This window comes from Halyomorpha halys, unplaced genomic scaffold (assembly GCF_000696795.3).
Source record: "Halyomorpha halys isolate HHAL.00 unplaced genomic scaffold, Hhal_1.1 Scaffold678.1, whole genome shotgun sequence".
Lineage (NCBI taxonomy): Eukaryota > Metazoa > Arthropoda > Insecta > Hemiptera > Pentatomidae > Halyomorpha > Halyomorpha halys.
The window spans coordinates 769,279-794,973 of record NW_027112940.1 but is presented as its reverse complement, the minus strand read 5'-3'; the positions used below and the strand labels follow the sequence as shown (position 1 = coordinate 794,973).

Sequence of the window (25,695 nt, the reverse complement as noted above, 5' to 3'; positions counted from 1 at the left end):
TATATATTCCTAAAACTACTGCTGGAATTTCGGAAAGACGATTTATAATCTAATACCTACCATGGCACGAACCGCATCAAAAGTTTAAGTATGAAATTACGCATTACCAAAATCAAATTGTGAAAAACCCTTCAGTTACAGTAAAATCCCTGGTCACATAATGGTCAATTCTTCAAAAAGTTCTTACGATAAGATGCACAATATGAAAAAGATGTCAAGATGTGATGCGGTCTAAAGTGAGATTTATCCTCAATCACTGGTGCATCGGATTGTTTTTCTGCTGAGTCCAGCTGAAATTAGATAATTGAGGAAATTTTAACCGTCTTCTGTGATTAAAATGTATTATTATATAATTTTTACAGTAAAATTTTAGAGAACAAAATCCCTATTCAATCAAGCAATCAATTTTATAAATGAAATATGAACTAAGGGCTGTTTCTATTTTAGTTTTGAGTCCAGTGAAAATTCGTTCAAGTTTATTAGAGGTTTTATATGCAAACTTTATTTCGACTATGTACTATTCATTAAAAGTTTTCTTCAGGGCTTCAGATAGATGTTTTATATAAGTAAGAAGTTCGTATATCCTGTGTCTGATTGGTTAGTCTTTTTACTACATGATGTGAGTATTTTCAGTTTGATGGGCTAAAATTCGGCTGGATCAATAAATAATTAATACAATAAACTTTTTGTGTACTTAAACTCATAAATAGTGTCCGCCCTTTGGTATTTGGTTTTTTTTTTATTTTTTTTTTTCCGACGAATAATTTTTCTTTGATACACTCAACAGAAGATATTTTGACAAAACCGTTCTCCAAGATGGCAGCGATTCCCGGAGGTTGTAGCAAATTTATTTTTACAAGTTTAATCTTCATATTTTTCCAGGTAAAGTACCAATTTCCTGGACAATTAGTGGTGGAACATGAATCTCAAATAAAAATTATAGGACAATGCAAGGAATTCTTGGAGACTATATCTATTTCAATAATTAATAAAGGTCTGAAAAAAGACCACGTTATGCGGCCAAAGACCTTCATGATACGTAGTGCTAAACGGAATAGAAAAAAAAAAAAGAGAAAAATTGTAATCACTTTTACTGTAATTATTGTAGTTATTAATCCTTTCACTGGTTATAATTGCGTAATTTTCTTTTGTTGGAACACATAGTATAATTATGACCATTCAATTTTATTGCTTATTGGATTTAAATGAAATTGAGTTTGACATGATATATAAAAAATATAATGAATGGACCAAAAAAAAAAAAAAATACAAATAATTCATAAAACATTAAAATATTAATGTTTGATTTAATAGACATAGTGAAAAAAAAAAAAATCTCGTAACTCTAATATGACAGTGATATTGACAGTAAATTGGTACTTAGCTCTTCGGCGGCTGTTGATTCGTTGTATTAAATTAACGGACACATTATATTTCTAGTTTAATAATTTAGTCAATTCCAACAAATCCCATCAATGAACCTACCGACTGCCCTACAGTTTCATTTAATGATGTTACTCTTACCCCTGTCGAATAGATCCGCTTACTTGGACTACATTTGGACAAACGATTAACCTGAAATCCTCACACAAGACTGAAAAGACAGGAAACTGAACGTCGATTCCGACTATTACAGCATTTACTAGACAAACGGTCTAAACTTCCAACACATTACAAAAGACTGTTCTACATGACTGTAATAAGGCCAATCTGGACATATAGAGTTGAGCTTTAGGGCTCCACTAGACCTTCGAATTCCTCTCGTATTCAATCCTTACAATCCAAAATCCTCAATGCTCCTTACTTGGTCACAAAAGACCTTAATATTCCTTATGTAACCGATCTAGCACGAACCAGATATCACTCCTTCCATTATAAACTCCGTAACCATTCAAACCCCCTAGTTTCTAACCTTGCATCCTCTTCCATTACTGAAAATCCTCCGAGGCGCCTGAAAAAAAGATGACCACGAGACCAGCTAATGTAAAACGTCATTAGAGTGCTACCAATGGGTAGTTTCTCTACACGCCTGTAACACTCCAATTTAACTTAGATCAGATTTACTAAATGTATTATAATGTACAGTTGTAAATAGCAATAAACAAGTATTAAAAAAAAAAATTTAGTACATATATTTCAACGACATTTTAATAAAGTAACGTTCTAATAAAAGTTCATCAGATATCAATATTAAATTTTAAAAAATGAATAAACTATACACTTTTTTCTTTAAAGTGTAAAATAAAAAACAGGAATTAAATAATCATTTTCTAAGAACCGCCGATCAAATGGACTAAAGACGATTGGTTTACAACAGTAATAAAACTGCATTGTGGTGGGAAGAATGGACACGAAAAAGAAACAAAAAAACTACTAGTACACATTAATTTATAAACCCTTGACTGCAGAAGTTACAACCCACACTAGAGAATAAATAACGAATAAAATTTAATAATGTCTTGAAGTAGTTTATTTAAGGGCTACAACACATATTCCAAAAGTTGTAACAAGTCATCACAATCAGTTTTGAATTATCGGTCATCCGTTAGCCTGATAAAATGCAGGGCTCAGAATATTATTTATATTTTTTACCGTTCCTTTCATATTATCACTCACATTTAGGCATTGATGTAATTGATCAAGGGAAATATAATAGGTACAAGAGCGCCGAAATATCAAAGGGACTATAAATTTATTGAAGACAAACAGATAAATTGTTAGCCCTGACCATACGGGCGTCGCGCCTTCAAAAAGAAAACATAGGCAAATTTATTCAGGGAGTAATTTAAAACCTCTTTATCTACAATCTGGTTCTGAGGTTCTAAATTTGGTTCTTCTTCGTGCTAGTTTAATTTACTCATACTAGTGTGGATTCATTATGAGCCTTCTATGATTTCCTGAAAGTGTTGTTTATAATTGTTATGATGAAAAATGCTATTTTATTATTATAAATATACCTTTTTTTATAGTGAGCTGCTTCCCTTATTGGTCATAAACAAAAACTACCACAGGAATGCAAGCAGAGGGATGCAACCAAGCAATCAGTACAGGAAAAATACACGCACCAGCTGTCCGTATTACCCAAGAGCCAAAATAATTTGGGTCATAAAACGTACGTAAGTTAAAATTTAATTGTTATAAGATCATGATTCTCATAGTAAAAAGAGGTGCATAAACAAACTGGATGAAATTTCATAAAGAGATAAAGTATAAAAATGTAGTTATTGATGGAATAACCGGGATGGACAAAGTGGTATAAATAATGCGAGCATATAAGACTAAGTAAATCCTTGGATTCGAATTAAAGATCATAGAACGGCGAAATTGGCACGGAGATTCATCCATAAGTTGCATGGAAGTAAAGACTGTCATAAGTCCGTGCTTATCTTACACACTGGTCTGGAAACCACCAAAATTCATAATACGTTATATATGGGTATATACATTTTAAAATTTATCCAATAGACAAGTAATTAATTCAATCAATCATTTGGGGGAATACCGTGTTTCTATTATCCAAAGATGAGCTTCCAATTCTGAAATAGTTATCGAGAAAACCTTCATTCTTTTCAAGCAAGAAACAGGACCCTAAATGCAGACATTAAACTTCGAATATTTTGACTACGATTTACAAAAATGTCTAAGGAGACTTTCAGTTTATCTATTTGCAGATAACATACTTCTCAAATAATTGATTTAATCCTTTATTAGTTGCCTAGTATGTTTATCTTTTCAAAAATAGAAATAAAGTTAGGTTTGTAATGAATAGATATGCCATAGTCTTATTTTTGCCCCTCCTGCCACCCGTTGGGTACGCCCATGTTTCTTTATAAGTGAGTTACAAAGTTTCGGTAAGTGTAATTGTTTGATTGACATCATTATTTTTAAAACAATTTATTCATTAATGGAAAGTTTTTTTTATTATATTTTGGTAATATAGGAAATTACTTCTTTTTCAACATTTCCAATCAAAGTTTCTAGGATAACCACATTTTTAGAGATTATTAGGATAACTAAAATTCAATAAATAAAAATTAATTCAAAATATTTTATAAATTAATTTCAATATTTGTTTGTGAGTGCGAATTCGTTTTTTTATAAATTATAACTTTTTTTTACCTTATGCCATTCAATTTGTGAATGGTTAAACTTATACTTCCTTAAGTGAACACTGATTTTCGTTCTAGAATCCGATTTTAGCTAATTTTATAACGCTGCTAGATAATAATATTTTAAGAGCCATTTCTTTCGAAGATCAATTTTATTTAACGTGAGTCATAAATGACAACTGTAAATATTATCTTTAAAATATATCTAGATGTACCCTAATGACACATGAAGTAAATATTAGGGAGTAATATTGAACTCGTAAAGTGGTAAATAAGTATGACTATACATCGTGTATCATATATAGATATGAGTTTAAATGATAAACATTAAAAATAAAAAAAAGTTTTTGAACCATATCAATAACAGATAACATGTAAAATAGTTTTCCGAAGGTAATTTATTTTACTAAATAGTTAAGAATTAGAGATCAGGTTAATGCTCCACTTTTTTTAAAAAAATACTTGTATTAGCGATTTTTAAAACCGTTACTTGAGAGAGATTTGACTATTCCGTGATTAAGTTACACACAACACCATCAGTGGAGCCAATCATTTATTTTTTTTCTCCCAATTTAGCCCCAAAATGTCCTAATCAAGCCGAAAACTGCTCTATACTAGATCTCCCTTAGCACCTCCAAATTGGTTTATTATTACAGCTCTCAACAGATGACCTTGTCCAGATAACTTTTTCTTTTTCTGGACCACTAACTAATGTGCTTTTTCCAGTTCTTGGTCTGGAAGGGAATCCCAAAATAAACTCTTCATTTGTTACTGTCATTCCAGCGAATACTCGTTATTTTTTTATTTTCGAAGAAGCTACATTTTAGGGTTTCTCACACCGAAACGGTGAAACAATTTTTTCCTGTCGTCGTACAGGGAACGGACCCGTCCGCTATCTTTATCAGGCCGGTATTATACAATCAAAGTACTTAGACAAAGATATTTTCATATTAGTTCTATAAATGATTTCTGTCAAAGAAAAGCTAAGAATACAAAATACTACTATTGCACTATATAAAAGCTTTTATACATGTTCAGTGAGGTGCAATAGTAAGTTCTCCTACGTACTGTTTAAAGAATGTTTTTATTAAAAGGTTATTTCACAAAAAAATAATTTCCGAAATAATTTCTTTTTTATCAATATCTTCATTGAAATTTACAAATGTATATCATATAATACATTCAGTAAATTTGATCTTAGTTAAAATGGAGTGTTACAGGCGTGTAGAGAAACTACCCATTGGTAGCACTCTAAGATAAATAATTATGTGGGAGATTAGACATCCTACTCGGGCGGGATAACAGTTTTTATTGTGTGATAAACTGTTAAATTAATTTGAAAACAAAATTTTATTCATTCAGCAGTTGATCAGAATAATTAATCAAGTAAAATGCATAAATTGAATGCCAACATTTCTTTAGTCTAAATACTACTGAGTAGGTAACTAAAATTCAACGATTCGGGAAATTTAGATGTATGAAATTCCTTGACATAAATGGAATTTTTCCCTTATTATCAATGTAATTATAAAGGGAAACGATGCATCTTTGGATCATCTACAAAAGTTCTTTATTTGATACGTTGTAAAAATTTAGTTTTAATAAGCTATACAAATAAAATTTAATAAAGTTCAGTATTGCATTTTCCAATAATTTTACAACTTATTTAATGTAATAATCTTAATCAAATTACCAACTACCTGTATTTATTTCTTAAAATAATTATTCATTCATGAATAATTTATTAAAATAAGGCAATATATATTTTATATTTCATAACCACCTATTTCTGAAATAAATATTTCCGGAATAACGATTATTTAATAATTTAAAGAGTTTCTTCAGATTATATCGTCTTAGAAGAAATATATTAGCTAAATGAGTAGTTATCTAATACATGCTAGGGTTCAGGAGGTGTAGTTAGTTAAAAAAAAATTAAATATAAATTATCTCTAAATTTGACAGATCATGAAATCAGTATCATCTACAATTCAAATCAGGAAACTCTATTGACCATTAGTAATATGACATTCATATAATAATCTCAATTAAATTACAACCCACTGGTTATAATTTGAATTAATTATTCATTCAAAATCAATAAATAATATATATTTTGTATTTGTTTGTATTTTAAAAACAGTTACTTTGATATTATTATCTGATAATTTCTGTTTCATAGTTATTTTTTTTATATAATATATTTTTTTATGAAATTGTCATTATTTCCGAAATAAATATATTTCTGAGATAATTTTTAAAATTTATGAATACAATAAATTACATGAAGATAGTTTACCGCCATTTCAGAAACTATCTTCGCTACTGCTATGATACTGTGAGACGGTGGGAGTCTTGACAAATGAACTTGGCTGACTTTCTTTTCTTCTTCTTAGAACAAGAGTGTATCATTTTGAGATGTGATTATTATGAGTAGATTATGATAGGGCTCAATTCGAAGCACGGTTTGTTTCAATGGAGTTTTCTAAGGAGGAATTATGATTTCCTATTCGGAAGTGATGAAACTGAACATTGATCATACGATGATAATTACTTTCATATCAGGTTTATGTTATTGATTGTACTTGTCGAAGATATTATTGACATTTAAATAAAAAAAGAGAATAAGAAGATATCGACGTGCTATTCCTCACTTTGCAATAAGAAATGGGTCTATCTAATCGGATAAATCTAACAACAGCAATTTTTGATAGGGACCCAATAATACATGCTAATGCAGTATGATTACGCTATGGGTCGCCTGTGATCATGATATTAGCTGCACCAAATGATCCAAAACACAGGGGAACACTACCGGCTCCATAGGTATAATAACGGTCTTGCCCTCCCCCGCTCTTTTAGTGTCAGCCCCTCAAATGTATCATGTTAAATCTCACAAATCTCTCTGATTTGAGAGGGATAAGAACGAGTTTTTTAGCTATTATATTTTTTATGCTTCATTTCAGAATGCTCACACGGTTGTAAAGACATGTTAAACTTCCCCTTATCTACCATCTTCATAACGTGTACTAATGTCTACTAAAAAATAAAATAAAAATGTGATGCTCTGTATGGGACTAAATAAACCTGCCGTAACGTCTAGTGGAACCCAATCCAATTTCAATACCGCCTCAACTACAATAATAAATCGTTTACATCTTTAAGTATATATGTAAATTCGTTCGTCCCGTAAACGGGATAGTTATTTCCGCAATCATTTTTGTTTCTGAATAAATTATTTTCTAATTAAAGTTTTTAGTTTTTCAAGTATTTGTAATTTCCGTAATTTTCAAGATCATATGAACTTACTAATGATGTGATATGAAACCAATAGAAAGTTCTAAATAAAATAAACTTAAAATAAAATATTTTTTTTCATTTACAGAAGTTCATTGAATATCATTCATTTGAAATTTATTTTCGACATGGGAAACAGGTTTCTCATTTTGTTAATTATCATGTTAATTAAGTAAGTTAATATGAAATGTTTATTATGATGAATAAAATTCTATCATAATAAAGGAAGATGGTTCGGTTGTAGTTAAAAAAAAAAAAACTTAAACTATTTATTATGAACCAACATTTCACCACACTTTGCTTCATCAAGGCTAAAAACAAAATACAAAAATTATGGAGATCGTAATCAAGGTAAGAGTAGAGGATGACATGAAATATAATCTACGCTATGATAGTACTCAAAAATATTTTGAAAATTGGTTGTGCAAATTATAAAAGAAAGAAATTTACAGTAACAAATATCGATATTTTTCCAGCTGTAACTTTTATACTTAATAGTTATAATTAATATAAATATATATTTATGATATTTAAGTATTCAGTCTAAATATCTATTTTAGCGTTTTGAAACAGACGTGAAGACAAAGTCCATATTGAACCAAACCTTTTGTCTTATACTTAAAATTCCATTGGCTTTGTTTTCTAGTTAATTTTATTTTTTTCTTAATCCCTTGTTATTATTTGACGGCTATTATTATTAGCAACGGTTAAATATTAACAATCAGCTAAATCAATCAAATAAAGAATTAAAACACTACAAGTAAAAAAAAAATACTGTACTATAAACTTTTCGTCCTGCTTTAGCATTATTTGTTTATGGAGAATAATGATTTTTTTTTGTTAGTGAAAAATCAAACAAAAATTGAAACGTATCCCCTTCTTAATATATATACAGCTATATAAAATATTGATTAAATAAAATAGAATAAAAGAAACATTTCATTTAATTGAAAGAGATTACTCTCAATCAAATTCCATTTCCTAATCATAAAGTAATACGAATTTCAACAATACTAAAGCCTAAGAAATTTCAGTTATAACTCGAAAACCTCACGCATATTTTTTTAATTTTCCATTTTGTTGTAGGGGTTCCAATTACTCTAAGAAAAAAATTATCGCCATGGGATTTTTTTGACATCCTAAACCACCTTTCTAAGCGCAACATGCTTGCTCTAATATGGAAACTGGGAAGCGAGGAAGCCGATAAACTAACAAAAAAGGGCTTAGAAATAGCATTATTATTAGGCTCTGTACCATACTGTAGTTGATCTGCAAGTGTAGTAAGGAAGGAGATTGCCTCCTGAAAAACAGTGAATAAGAAAACATACTGGCTTACAAAATCTGAGATGAAACAACCTAAACTCTTCATAAATGTTTCAAAGGAAAAATTGAAATTTCGACTGAACCTGAGGTGTAATATAAGGAAAGAATGATTTGAGAAAAATAACAGGTCTCAACACGGGCTATTTTTTGTTAAATATCATTTCGAGTAGAAGATAGTGGCAGATTCTACTTGTCGTCTGTGCTAGGGGGACAAATTAAAAGTTGAGCATATTCTATGTGATCTATTAAACCTAAAAGCATTACTAGAATTAATCCTTAAGACTTAATGGGCTTTGTTAGAAGTATTGAATTCCTATGGAATCTCTAAACGACTAGACGAGACGAAGGATAACACACAAAAGATCCAAATGGGTCGACGTGAGGAAGGCATTGTAGTCCCTTTAGTGTAATAATAATACTCTCACCAAAAGTCTACAAACCAACTTTGACTTATTTTACATTTGGTGAGAAAAAAAAAAAATTAAAAATGACTTTTGATAAACTACACCAAAACCATAAATTAATATTGTCACCTAATTTGAGAGCTACAGTCACATAAGACTGGATTCCATATTGCCACCTTCTCTCCTCCCATCAGCGACGATGATGAGTATAGCGCAGTTGTTAAGAAATGCTCGAGGATCCAGGCTAACATAAACTAATGAAGCTGGAAGAGATAGATATGATCTAGCTAGGGCTCAGATGGAGGCAGCAGCGGCCTTTGCAGATAGTGCGAGCTCCTGAATCAGCCTAATGCACAGCCATTAGCCGAGTGTAGTTAGCCGACTCATTCGAAGAAACTAACTCCTCCACATTGCTCTCACTGGGCGGTCTAGTCTTAGGTACTTCTTATCGCAAAGCAACCACACAACTGACAACTTCTCGACTCAGCAGGCTCTTAGGAGGTTCATAGGCATGCGGTCGGATCCAAGATCTTTTCGGCAAAGGCCTTAAACATCTTTCAGGGTCAAAGAGAGTAAAAAAAAAAAAAGCTTTAATGTAATGTGTTTCTACGTTTGTTAGAACCGCGGTTCCAAGGCGGATGAGGTTCCAGAATATATAGTTATTATATATCTAACGGCTCCTTGTGGGAACCCACCTACTGTTCTTAGAAATCAATTCCATATTTATTTATATCAAAAACTATACATCATAGACCCATTTGCCGTGATATGCTAGATATAAATGGGTATAATTAAACATCGATTTTTTATTCGTAATGTGTCGTGTTCACCAATTTACTCAGGCATGCAGGTATTTGAGCATTAAGTCAAATTAGGATAGTATTGGGTTTATTGCGTCTGTTGACAAATGAGGTATCTATCAAAAAATGTTGACTATAATTTAATATTGATTATAATCATTGAATAAATAGAAGAGTTCAGGACTCGACTGAAAACCCTTCAAAATTCGAAAGTTTCTGAATTTCGGGATGAAAAATGGAGAAACGTAACAAATATTGCGGATTTTAAAGTGTCATTCAAACCTTAAACATCGATTTTCGAATGTATGTATGTTGCATTACTCCAAACAATTGAAGCTATCCGTAAACAAGGAGGTAACCAACTCTAATTCTGCTGGAGCAGCAATAGGTTAATTGACGGCTATTTTGCATATTTGATAAACAAATCATAAAAAAAAAAATCGATCGTGCATTTGATGACTTAATAAATTACTATCCAAATACTAACCATTTTCGTCAATCATCAAAGCAGAATCCAACTACAGTTGTAGCAGAATTTTGTACTAGACGACTATTTTGTATATTTGGCAATCAAATTTGAAATAAGAAAATCCATCCTGCATTTTATCAAATAAAAAAATACTATACAAATATATATCCTTTTTCTTAGTTGTCAAAGCAGAGAATCCAGATTCGAGAGACAAAAAAAAAATTAAAGAAAATTACTGATAATAAAAAAATTACTAACCATCCTTTTTCACTAAACATAAATGCAGAATAAATAAAATAAATAAATAAATGATATAATAAGTATCCATGCCCTTCTTCGATTCTTTAAAACGGAATGAGTATATTTGGTAAAATCTTGAAGAATTAAGACCGATTAATTTTAGAAAATACGAACTTTTAAAAAATATATATATACTTTCTTTTTTACGCAGTTGCATTTAAATTTATTTGACTGATCTAAATGAATTCTTCCTTAACCATCTGGTAAATAATTCATGTACTTCCCAACAGTCAGAAGTATCAGTAGTGCCTTCACTTCTACTTCCTATAATATCTTTAACTACTTACAGTGCGTGTTTATGAGTATGTGAAGGTGCGTGTGCATGGATGTCCTTAGGGTCAACTAACGATAAAATTTTAATCTGTTTTCGGAGTAATTAGGTAAAATAAATTGAAAATCATTATTAATATAAGATTTCCAAAAACAACCATTATCTCTCATGAATGATTGTTGTTCATCCTGTTAAGCCCTTAAGGAGCTGGGAATCTAACCGAGTAATAAATTTTAAATATTGCACAAATATAACACCTTGAAATCCTATTGTATCTTATTATTATAAAATTATTTTCATTAAGTTTTATTTATCTGTATTGATTGGTAATAGTCGATGACATACAGATATCAGCTAATACATACTTCTGGTCTAGGAACATCAAGTTTTTAATTGGCTTTCTAGCCTAGTACATTTCTCATCTATTTCAACTTCCAGACACTATCAATTATAGCTCAACTACAAATTAGACACACGCGTGACTAGAAAAAAATAGTCATGGATTGTTACCAACTGCTCAAATTAACGGATCCACTCTAATTCGCTAATTGGCAGTTCGTGGGATACAAATTTAAAAACGTGTTTTATTGCTCCGTTCCTGTTCCTTTTATGATGTTTTTGTTGTTAACTGAATGATTACCATCAACAGCTAGATTAGTCCAGAGTGATAAATGTTAGTAGTTTAGTATGAATTATTTTTAGTTTTCCCAAAATGTCCTATTGTAGTTTCTTGACACAGAAGAAATAAAAAACGTCAAACAGGTACGAATAGTTGCTTTGCTTTTTATTTTCATTGGGTAAATACTTAATTATCTAAATTTGCGAATTCATTTTATTATTATTTTTTCTTACTCCTACTATTTCTTCTTTTGGTATTTGTTCATTACTGAAATATAAAAAGTTGCTTTTTCAGTTTTCGTATGTCTATTACTTGGCCACGGGCTAATTTAAATTAATGTTTAGTCTAATGTTAAACCACCAATGGGTGGTTCCTTCCCAAGATTTTCAAGTGTATATGAAACATACAACATATTTATTATTTTTTACAGTTGTAAATTACATTAAATAAATAAATAAATAAAATATGTCTAATATAATTATTACTCAGGGTTGACAGGATTTACTCTGTTGAAAAGTTTTAAAAACAAAAATAAAAAATTTAATTAGTTCATTCTATGCCATATGATATTTTAACAATATCAGTGGGTTGAGAGAGGCACAAATTGGGAAAAGATCTCATTTCGGAAGAGTTGTAAACATAGAATGAAATTAGTATAGTGTGCGGAAATCATTTCTTCTATATTTCATTATTGGTAGCTCGGCACAATCTTTGAATACCTTCTTCTACTTTAGAGAAATCCCTTTTACATTTTTTCTGATATCATCGTACACGATTAAACGTAGATTATGACAAATGTACGAACATAGCTGCTCCATAAAGCAGTGTCGGGCTAAGGATGTATAAGATCCATGAGCGCACTAAGTGATGGAATGTGGTTCCTTTACCTCCCGCCGATTTTAGTTTTTTGTTATAATGCACCAGAAAAGTCATGTGTCGATTTAATGTTATGTCTAAATATGTGAGGTTTATTGGTTTATTTTGGAATTAATTTGATGTGTACATTTAGAATTAAATCTACAGGAAATGCCGTGTTTGAATTGAACTTATCAAGAAAAAATACGTTTGCGCAAATATAATCGATAATATTAGATGAAAGTTAATGAATTAATTTTATAAAATTTTTTAATCAATTAAATATTTTTATTTTCTAATATGGATTAAAATATTTTTGTTAAAGGATCATTTGTATTAGTCTTTAACTCTTATCATTAGTGTTTTTAATGTATAATAGTGTTTTCTCCCCCCTTTTAAGCTTGGGGAAAAATTTAAAGAGCTATTATAAAAATATATGTAAGTCAAGGAAACTACTTTTTCACATAAATAAGTCAAATTATTGATAATCTGGGGCCATCTAAATAGAAGCCTGAAAATTTCATTAAAATCGGATTAACGGCTGCAATGCAACAGAATTAGACAAAAGAACAGACATACGACAAAATAAGTTGGAATTTTCGATTCTGAGGATATCATTTTTTTTCTTTTACTTCCTTTATAAATGAAAAGATCCCCTACTTTCGAAAATGAGAAAGAGAAATTATAAACAAAAATAATTGTATGACACCTATACGAAACACCTAACCACAATCAATTTCGTCAGTAGAGACAAGAATATTGCCTCAGGTCCCTCTTATGGGTCATCCTAATCTTCAAACAATATTTTGCCATCACCAATTATTACAAAGGTTAATTGAAACTTTTCACAAAAACACGAATATTTACTCGAAGAAAGCAAAATAAAAAATGTTTAAAATTATTAGTAGATTTATTTATTATTATTTAAAAAAAAAATTAAATTACATTCAGAATTCCGAATCCCAACACTTGCAGGAATCCCTGTGGTTTCCATCTAGCCGGTAAGGGCAGTAGACACGCAGACATCCAGGACTATAGGCAAGAACCAGGTTCTTGCTAGAACTTCAATAGTAATTGTCCGAAAGCAATTTGATGATGAATGATTTAATGATTGAAAGCCGATAGATTGGAAGGTACAAAAACATGTGATGTATATAAGTCAAAATGTAAAATATTAATTGTAACATTACATGTGGCATTTATCTACAATATACTTTTCAAAAACAATGGTTAGTACTGATTAATATTAAACAAATGTTGTTACTAATCACTTAGCAAATAAATCAGGTTCGAACGGCATAAGCTGTTGTTTTATTCAGTTTCTCCCTTACAATTATGTAATAAATACAAATATAATAATACAGATTTAAAAGAATAAAACGCAAAGTCGTCAATGATATGTGCATTCAACAATTATAGTATTCCAGCACTTCGAAAAATATGAACGACTTGGGATGGTTATTCAACACGCTCTGAGATTGGAGCCATTAAGGACAACTACTTACAACTGACAAAAGACGACCCGGGCCCTCAGACCCGACAAATTTTCACTTCGCTGGAGATAGCTAGCCCATCATCATCCTCACTTGTTGATCTCAATCAATTTTTATGACTTGTACTTAAATTGAATGATCTAGTATTAGGACTGCCTGATTATAAAGGGATCCACTGGTACACTAATCATAGAGGCAGTGGCACATCCAGGCGGTTAGCGTCCATGCAGTCTTTTATATTCATGTGCTGGTCTTGTTCCCGCCAATTAGCCAATAAGCAAGGAGCACTTGGTCATGAATAGAGACCGATTTTTGGTCTCAGTTGCATCTTTTGTTTCCTAGCTTCAAATTGCGCCAAACCTCGAAAGAAACTCCAATCATGGAAAAGACAATAATCTGATAGAATAACACTAATTTTTATTGAAAAAAATCGCACGTTTTGAAATTTTTTTTCACTCTTTTTTGGGTAAAATATTGATTTTTGTTGCATATAATTTAATACTCGAACTAAATATCTCTAATTATTCAAATAGGCGTATGTATGCCGATATTTATTCATTAATTTTTTTTTCATTATATAATATATAGTTTAAAATAGACAATTTTGAGATAAAACAATGAATTTGATTAACATATGAGGATTCGAATTCAAGCTAAAAAAAATAGACTAGTGACGAATTGAATTTGAGCCTTCCTAATAAGAATATTAAATTATTAAATATAATTGTTTTCCTCATAATTCTTCAATTATAGACATAATTTTAGGTTTTTAATCAGAATAGTTTAGATTTTAATGTATATTTGCATAAATGAGGAGCATATTATTTGATTCAAATCAGTGTTAGGCAACCTTTTCATCTATTAATATTATAAAATGAACAACATGGTTGATTATGGCTGAATTTGGAGGTTTTATACACATTTTGAGTTTTAACTGCACGATTTTGTCTATATTAGTGTGCATTTTTTAGTTTTTTACTGCACCAAAATCCGGTTTCAAGTCATAAAGAACCTATTTTGAGAAACCATTATGACTATGATGGTTACCATTTATTTATCATTTCCTCATTATTTACTTTTTTTTTATATATTTAAGTCAATGTGATGAACATCTAAAACCTCTACTGCTATTTCACCTCAACGTTTAAACTTTTCTTTTTTCTTTCTGATATTTTGTAGGTTCTATAGCTTGTAGAGAATGAAAAGCTTCCTTTTTACAAATCCTGTTCTGCAACGGTTCGGCGCTTTTTTTTTTAATCTGTAAATAGTAATTTGATTTGGTAGATAGCAATTTGAGCTTGCCGTGTGTTATGTTACACCAAATGAAAAAATCTTAGTAAGCCATAGGACCATCATGCTTTTTCTATGAAAGCTTGTTCAATGTCATATCTGCTGACGTCCAGCAGCAAAAAACTAAAGATTTGGATATGATTAAAATTTATAAAGAGTTGATATCATCTTAGTCAAATATCATTGGGTTCATCAATCCTATTTCTATATGTTAAATAAATCATAAAGCTTAACCATGAAATGAATAAGTAAATCTAAATACTATCTTCTGATTCTAGGATTTGTCTAATTTCCTACCACATAGTATTCCTATAATTTTCTTACTTGGGGTCTAGTAAAATTTTATAATTCTGAATATACTTATTAAGTTGCTCTTTGAAGTTTATGGCTACGTTTTTTAAATTTATTTATTGCTATTTATAGTTACATATTACAGTTGTATTTACGTACAAAGACATTAAGTAAATTTGGTGTAAGATCAAAATGGAGTGATACAGGCGTGTAGAGGAACTACTCATTGCTAGCACTCTAATGACGTTTTACAATAGCAAGTCTCGAAGTCATCTTCTTTTCAGACGCGTCGGAGGATTGTCAGGACTGGAAGAGAAAGCAAGGTTACAAACTATTGGGTTTGGGTGGTTAGGGAGTTTGGAAGGAATGGTATCTGGTTCGGGCTAGATCAGTTACATACGGAACATTAATGTCTTTATGTATGATTTTATTAGTGACAAAGTAAGCAGCATTGAGGATTTTGGATTGGATACGAAAGGAATTCGAAGGTTTAGTGGATCCTTAAAGCTCAACTCCGTATGTCCAGATAGGCCATATACTCGTAATTGACATGTGGATCAGTCTTTTGTAATGAATTGGAAGTTTAGACCGTTCTAGTAAGCGCTGTAATAGTTGAAATCGATGTGCAGTTTATTGTCTTTTTAGTCTTATGTGAGGACTCCAGGTTAGTCGTTTGTCCAGATATAGTCCAAGATAGCGGATCTGTTGAACACAGGGTAAGAGCAACATTATTAAAGTATACTGTAGGGCAGTCACTAGATTTACCATGTTACCCTTCATGGATGATTTAAGGTGATTTGATCATCCAATTAAGGCAGCATTCTTCGAGGGATGCGATATGGGATTGAAGAGTTTGGGATGTAATTAAAGGGTTATTATTGACTGCAAGCACACATGTGTCATCAGCGTAACTGGTGAGGATAGTGTCAGGTTTTGTTGGGATGTCAGCTATATAGACTTTGTAGAGGATGGGACCGAAGATACTACCTTGAGGTTTACTTAAAATGATCTATCAGTAAGAAAGGAACGAATAGTTAGAAAGTATGGATGAACAAAACACCTATAATAAAAATTTTGGAGAACCGATATACAAGGCAGAATGTTTGTCAACAGCCTCGAAACATAGCACTTTAAACGCTGCTTAAAAATATTGCTAATTTAAAATTTAATTTATTAAATTGAATTAATTTCTAAATTAATGACTAATACCTATATTCTAAGTGTTTCCCTTTTCCTAACACTAATACAAAGTAATAACGACACGTTTAAAATTTGTAAATCATACGTATGTTGTAAAACTAAAAAAAATATAATTACAAAAGGAAGAAAATGATTATAAAATGATAACGATAACCGCCATCAAGACAACAATGTAAATTTCTACGAGCTATGATCATATTTATTGTTGATATTTTTATCTTATTCTATAAAGCCTGTTTTATCGATTCGAGGCAATATATTATAACTTAGGGGTTTTATTGTGGTTTTTTTCGAAACTAACTTGTATATTAATTTCTAGTATTCAATATTTGATTGCTAATTGCAAATTACTGGAAAGTTAACAGGTTGGGCTATAAATACAAATTTTAAAAACACAAAGATGGCAAAAAATATATATTGAAAAGATATTAAAATTTCGTATCATGAATTGTAAATCGACTACTAATTTTGATATAATAGGTATTTAAAAACAAAATTAATTAAATTTATTTGAAAATGGGAAAAAATCAAAATTAATCATACCTGAATCTAACAAATATAAAATTTGTTACGAGCTTTAGAAATTTATCATAGATATGACTAAAGAAGCATAACATTGCTTAAGGATTAACTAAATAATGATTTAATTTTAAAAGACATAAAATATAAATGTTATCATTAAAAATGATACTTTTTTTCAAGCTTATTCATAAACAGTAACATTAACTTTTAGTCTTGAAGATAAAAAATATGGCGGTTATTGGATTGTGACACGACCTGCGAACGAGAGTCACCACAGAGGCCGGTGACCGATCACACACATAACCCCCCTCCACTGGCTATCTAGATTATATATTATTATTTTGGTCTCAAGGCTGAACCGATTTACATGTTATTTTGTGGTTCGCGAACTTGTGCCGTTCCTTCACTAGAATCTGGGTAAAGTTTAGAGGTAGGGTTGGAGAAAGTGCAGATTGGATCACAGCTCTTCCACTAATTGATTAGTAGTAGAGTCAGTGACCGCAACCTTTGAATGCGTTTCCGTAGTAGTGTATTAGTAGCTAGTTCGATAATGGATTAAATATGAAAAATATAATGGATCTTTGTCGGTGAGCTTTATAACTATTTGGCTGTAGTTATGTCAAACCTACAAAGCATAAAAATAATTTAACCAATTTTTTATTAATTCTTGAAAACTTGGTCGTTAAAACTTATCATAGATTTTCTCATACGATTTATATCCTACTTTTTACTCATCTTAAAACTAATATAATATTCATATTACCAATTAAGGTCAGATCCATTTTCTACGACTTCCTTTGACCAAGTAATATATCTTGATACAAGATAAAACGATAAAAACTTTGCTATCCTTGACGAATCTTCTCTTAGGCTGTGGTACTCGCAAGTACAAAAAAAACAAAACAATATTATGATTTTTATAACTTAAAATAAAAAATGTTTCAAAAACATCATTTGTAAGATTTCTGAATTCATGAATTCCTTCAGGATTTCTCTAGAATAAAATGTTAATTTCTACTTTTTTTAAATATCATACATATTTTCTTCGGACTTTAAGACGAAATATTAAACGACGATATACCTAATGTACGTTCTTTACTTTTGACACAATTTTCTAGAAATATGGTTCTCTTCAAGCTAAATACTCTCCATGTATTATTTTCAATCACTTTCCATCTAAACCATGTTCTTCTCAGATAGTGTCTTGCAAGACTTTCTCCTTTCTTTCTTCTACTAGTCATTCCACAATGAACATAGATATACAAATTTCATCTTTATGGCTTCAGTCCGACAAACTTGAGGTATGCTAATTCTGAGCTATGGCGCTCACATAAAACGTAATATTATTCTAAATTCAAGCTGAAATACATTGTTAAATTCTGAATGGCCATTTTATAAAATTATGCACTAAGACCTTACTGTGCACTGACTACCATACTGGAAGTCAAATAAATACCTATTCTTCATTAAATTTTCCATCCCACCATACAAACCTTCTTTTCAAAATCATCCCAATAATTCATTGTGTCAAAATAAGCTGGTACCAAGAACAAAAACGTTTGAGATGCTATGAATATCGAATGCTATCAATATCGTGGTTAGAAATACTTTCCACCATAAATTGGTGCAATTTAATAAAATTTATTTTTTTCTAAAATTAAATTTTACATTACGATTTGAATAAAAAAAATATTCTAATTTCTAATTATTGTGTCTGTTTTATAATGGTGTTTTCTGTTTATGATGATTTTCCAATAGTTGAATAAATTCCTAATTAAGTTCCTAAATTGCTTTAATTGATTTGATAGGGTATTCTCCCCTTTTAGAGGTAATTAAGATTTATTTTGATCAGTATGTAATTACATCAGAATTGGAGGCATAAACCATGATTTATGATATGATGCAATAGAGAATCTGAGAAGTAATCAACTATGAAATTCTCATTGACGTATTTTATTACTTGATATTCAAAACTGTTGAAAAGATCATTTAAAATATGATGGAATCCTTAAAAAAAACAGTATTCCTTTTTTTATATATTATTATACAATGCATTTTGACCGTATAAAATTTCTTGAAGATTTACATCTGATTTTATTTTAGCCAATTCGAATTTTTCACAGGCATTTGCGTACATTTGGAAGTATTCCTAATTTAAGTTAAAAGGATTATAAAAAATATTTTAACAAGAGTCATAAATTATCAATCATAACCCAGAACACTTTTAGAACTTTGTAAATTTACTAAATGAAGATTTTTATTAAATTTACGAAAGCCGTAGGTACTTAAAAGGCCATCCATTGTATATGGATGCATAAACAAGCGTGAAATCTTTTAGAAAACAGATGCAGAAATAAGGTCCTTTTAATTTTTGCAGTATTGTTTATTAGATGCAATAAAAATGTATAGAATTTTATACATTGGTTTTTATATTCCATCCTAAGGTTCCAGAAATGTGTTAGCCTCTTTGCTCTGGTGTTGTTTCCTATATTTGATATGCTACCATGTTTTGACTATTAGCAATTAATATGAACAAAATCAAATTATATCTAAAATATAAAAGGTCGGTTCTGTAGCCATTATGCCATTGATTATTTTATACGTATAGGTGCAATTGGTATACAAATTGGATGGTACAGAATCCAGAAAAGGTTTTTTAATTGTTTATATAAACTCATAATTTATTTCCATACATGAATATGCAAAGTTTTGCTATTACTTGAACCCAAAAGTGGTGTTTAGGCTTCAATCATGGCGAGCGTTGTGCAAGAGCCGGCGCATGCCTCCTGATCCTTATCCTGTGTTATTAATTCCCTACATATTTTATACTCTGCTTCATTTGCTATGATTAAAAATATTCGATACGAGAAAAGGAATTCTAGAGCTAATTCTGTAGACTATAATATATAAATATATTATATATATAAATTAAACAGATTTAATTATATCTGTCGCTGTGTACAAAAATTTTAATGTTAGAAGTAAATTTTAATTATTTTTTGTAACAAGTTTAAAATTAATTTTTTTATAATTATGATCTAGTTATTAATTTCTCTATGATTATTGCTTACAGCTATTTTATGATCTAAATACTGTGAAAGCGAGCGTGGTGGCACCGTGGTAAGGCACGGTGCTACTAACCCCAAGGACCCGAGTTCAAATCGGGCTGGGCAGAAAATTTTGTACTGTTACACTGTAGCCGTGAGTCAACCCTGTGGGTTCTGGAGCCCTCTTCCCAGCCTTATAAATGGGGTACCCTCAATTGGGTAAAACTCTGGTGGTCGAGCGTGATTCTGACCAAATCACCTCCTTGCTCAACCGTTTGTTTAGTAACAGTACTTCCTTACCAGGTACTGAACTCCTGATCCTAAATTCTTCTATCGTATACTGCAATGTCACGACATAAAAAATATTCGAATATCACAAACATCTAGTTCAAATTATTGGAGACTGTTCATTAACATGATATAAATGAAATTCCCACCAAAGCTGACCAAATCCAATAATAATATCTGTCAGACAGTAAGATTGAAAGATATAATAAAAAGTATGAGCTTTGAAGCTTTAAGGTCTGTTTCTTTACAATACTTTACACACTAAATACACAAGTTGCATATAATTCAAACAGTACATAAATGCGATAAATAAATAAAAATGGTACATCATTGTAAAAAAACAAAAAAAAATATTAGTCTAAATCTGTTTTAAACTATTAAATACTAAAATTAAGTCAATTTAGTCATCAAGGATTGGACGAAAATCAGTGTAACTAAAATTGCCATGAGTAAAAAGCCAATATTTACTTATTAATAAATAAACATTGGGTCCATGGCAATTTTAGTTATTATTTTAGCTATGTAGTTATAGTTGAACTTATTTGTGCCCTACTCTGACTCTAGCAATTAGTTTTATTTTTAGAAATGCTGTAATTTGTGACTGTTTTGGTTACTAAGATACTGTGTTATTGCTTAGAAAAACAATATTCAAATTCCTCTCTTCAAATGAACTACAGGCTTAATTATTAATAAATTAATTAATTAACTCTAACGTTATTAATTGTATAATCATGTATGGTATAAAATTAATGGACATAATAAAAAATAATGGACCAAAGAAGCGACATTTTATTTCGTAATTAATAAACTAAAAAAAAAAAAGGATACATTTTCTAGTAAACTTAATCCATCGATAATTGAATTATTTAGTGACAATGATGCAACAAATAATTCTTCCCATTTTATTTTTTTAAACACTCATCAGCAACGCCAACCGCATCCTAGAAACTAACTACCTGAATAAATTAAATCCCGTTCTGATATTTTCAAATTGGATGTGGTTGTGTTTAATAAAGGCCAGCCTTAATTGTTTTAGAAGTGGAAACAGTTCAATCAAAGTTATGATGAAACGAATGAAGTGTGAGATGCTGGCTGGCCCACACATATATCTTAATCTAGAATCAAGATAGATTTTTCGGGAAGGGAGCGATTCATAAATCTATTCTGCCCCGGGGCCATTATGTCATCCCGAGATGATTTTCTATATTTAATAACTGCCATTATCTTAATGCTGGATTAAATGGGGCAGACATTCTCTCAGATATAGCTTCCATTTTGTAATCTCACGTCGGGGTAGATCTTCCTCTTTCTTTTATCATGTCGCAACGGTCAAGCTGCATTACTTCTTCTCGCCACTGCACTTCAACTGAACCTATTTCCCGCCCAAAACATTGCTTTCATAATTAAACAAATAAAACTAATTTTGAAGCAAAATAATATTATTGGTTTCTCGCTACCAAAGACATGCGATATGGCTTTTAGTATACCACAGAGAACAATTGGATTACGGCAAATCATAAAAAATATTAAAATCCTTTTAATTGATAGTTTTCAGTCGTATTTTACGTTTGAAAGAAGAAAAAATTGGTTTCGTGTCGTGTATGTTATATTTTTTTTTCACCTTCTTCATTTCTGGCCATTTCTGACATACCTGTCAACCTCCTGAGGGAGGTTATTAAAAATATACCATCCTATCCAAACCATGATGTGGGGAGGTCAAGTTTTAATTTCCTGGGACCGCCATAGAAATAAAAGTCGAGTTCTAAAATTGGATTCAAACTGGCGCCGCAGTAGTTCCGAGGATGTCATGACTTACGCCTTAACTCCAACGCCAACAAACGGCCCATTAGAGAGGTTATCCCTAAAGAGATGACCAACTTACTCCAGCCAGAGAGGAAGAGTTGAGTTTTCAATCCATGGAAACGTTAGTGATAAAAGTCAACTAGTGCCACTGCAGTAAAGAGGTTGCTTAAATTAACTCCCTTAACTCCCTTCTTTACATCGACCCTATCTGTAAGCAGACAAATTAGTCTTCAAACATAATCGGATTGGCTTGCAGTATAATTAGACTAATACACGCTAATTATTAAATGGATTCAAATTTAGAATAGCATCGAGATCTATAACTTAAAAATATAAAAATGACATTCATTAACTACAAATTCACCAAAATAATTACTTTTTGCTGCCTCACTAGGGAAGGTTGAGAAGCATGGAATTCACACAGAAAATTTCAAAACATGTTTTCAGAATCAACAATTCATACTTTCATTGTATGTTTTACACATCAAAGTATATGATATACACATCAAATTTGTGAGAATAATTAAACCGTTAATTCAAATTCGATGTATTTTCTTGGCATTGTGGGTTACTAACAAGTTGGTTCTATAACCGATTTTATCAGATATCGACCAGTATTTTTGTTTATATTTGCGCAAATGCATTTTTCTAGGCAGTTCTATATTACGTAAATGGATTGGTCCAAATTTAAAGGGTATTAAAAAATCGTGTGAATTAAAGCCTTTTGGAAACTTAAATTTCAAGAATTTAATTGATAATAATAAACAGTTTATTCATCAGATTTTTTTTAAGGCAATCCACAGCGAAGGTGATATTTGTCAAGTTATCTACAGGTGACAAACATTTTGTGGGATCTCCACTTTATAAACAAGTCAACCCCCCAGGATTCGAATCGGCGCCGCCCGCAGATCTCAGAACGATAAACGAGATTTCGTCTGAGCTACAGACGGCGCATTCATTAGTTCATATTGTATTGTAATGGTTAATAACCTTAAAACATACCCGGTTATTATCTGTATTTTCATTTTGTCTAATATTGTTTATACAACAATTATCAAAAAATTTATACCATAAAATAACCTCCAATTAGAAATTTTTTACAATCATAATATTCTTCCTTACTATATACTCTAAATATACGTATATATAAGTGAGAGTAAAATGAAGACAGTGAGAAAGCTATACAAACAAAATGACTTGCTAGGCCTCTTTACATTATATATCTTTTATATTAATTTAAACATCTTATCTTAATTCTTAAAAATGAAAAAGAAAGTGCAAAAATCAAATGCAGTCACTTTAATTACTTTAATGAAATATATATTTAAAATAGTATGCATTAAATATATAAATATTTAATATTTATAATTCCAATATTTCGACCCTTGCCTCACCATTGCCGAACTTGTTTTTCGGGGGAAAAATAAAATAAAAATAAATAATTGGCCATCATCCACTCAGAACTGGATCATAAAATCAAACGACTCTAATTAAGGATCTCCTAATAACAACCAGCTAACATTGTCTTTTGTGTGGGCTTCGGGTTTATCGTTCGATCCTCTTATCCAATCACTGTTTTAACTAATTCTTATTTTATTATTATTTTTTTGTCATTCATTCGTTTAAAGTTATTTAAGAGATGTTAATTAAAATCCAATTTTAACTGCAAATAAAATATTTTTATTCTTTATTAGAAAAAACAGTATAGTAAATGTACTTACAAGACTTAGAAAGGAATCAGTATCCAACTGCTAACCTAAAAAAAAAAAAATAATAATAATTATAAACAATATGATATGTTACTAATCAACAACATAAATTAAATGGATTATTTCATGTTTTATTATTATTTCATTTATATTATAATTATAAGTTAATTTTTTAATTAATTTGACCTGTATAGCCGGTATTGATACGCAGATAATGGGTACATTTCTTTCCAAAATTCTTCTAAGAGTATATTTTTTAAAAGTATTTTGTCTTAAATTTAATCGTGATTGCAGGTTTCTTTGGGGGCAATTGCCAGTTTAATTTGTGAATGTTAATATTTAGTATTACTATTTCAGTCAGAAAAGAGTAACAACCTCTAGTTATCCGAGCTTATGGGAAAATAATAAGCTGCAGGGGGTTTTCTGTGCCTTCCTAAAATTAAGTTAGGGTATTTTTGTATTTAATATCCATGCACAATTCAAGCGTAGTATTTTATTTAATTTTACTATTGTCATTTTACAATTAGTTAAAATTATTTTTATCAGTGAATTCCACAAACACTAATGTTTGTAAAAAAATATTTATATTTTATCTCCAAATTATTTAAATACATTAATGAATAACAGTTTGACTACGATTTAAAAAAAAAAAAAAGAAGGAAATATAAGAAATAAAAATACCTGGAAATCACATGTACTTGATCAGTTATGATAATTTTCAATTTTTTTTTTCATTTTTTTTGGTTGAATTTTCACGTTTCTTTTCTATCCCTTAAATGCACTGTTCAGAAAAGAGCAACATAGCTTAATGTTTTAAAAATTCACAACTTCTTAAATGGTTAATATTGTACTATATCAACAAATACCCAACAACGACTCTCCAGTAAATATACAATTACTATTAGTGTCGGTCCACATAAATATACTTTGGGCTCACGGAAGCTTTGTCTAGTTTGTGATGAAACGGTACTGAAGAATTGTTTCCATTTTTTGACAAATTGCACTGCATATCATGAGAGCTGGATCCGATACATGCCGAAACTAAGCAATATTAACCAAAATCAGTTGTATTAATTTTTGTCTACCCTCAGGATTGGATCTTAAACTTTTTTTTATATATGTAACACGGAACCTTTTGCTTAGAGCTGAATACCTACCATCACAATAGGAGGTATAGTTTTTTTTTTCTAATAGTATTAAATATTTTTTTTTTTAATTATTTATTTATTGTAATTTACAACAGTACAAAATAATACAATAGGTAAATATGTAGTATGTGTATTAAATATGAAATGAAGTTTTTGTTTTATTGTAACGAATGTAGGTGGCCCAGCTTTGGTATTGTTTGCTATTAGTTTATTTAAAGAATCTTTAACTCACCATTTTGTACGGGGGTTGCTCCATAAACAAATTATTATTATTATTCTGTGAAAAAATCACGAAGGTAAATAGAAAATATAAACATTTGTTCTTCCATAATGAAAAAAAAATACTAATCTAATAGGCGTATTTCATTTAAAACATGGATAATACTATCATTAATCTCAAATTAATTATATAAATGACGTATTAATTATAAAATAATATTAATTAATCGGACATATA

General features: G+C 30.2%; 1 long non-coding RNA gene across 1 annotated transcript in view; it reads right to left on the bottom strand.

The window, feature by feature from the left end:
- Window positions 1-25,695, bottom strand: part of LOC106685298 (uncharacterized) — a 179,288-nt gene that overhangs the window by 81,091 nt on the left and 72,502 nt on the right. Inside the window, exon 2 of the long non-coding RNA XR_001343826.1 lies at window positions 24,103-24,137. This is a non-coding gene — a long non-coding RNA (uncharacterized lncRNA). The remainder of the gene's footprint in view (window positions 1-24,102; window positions 24,138-25,695) is intronic.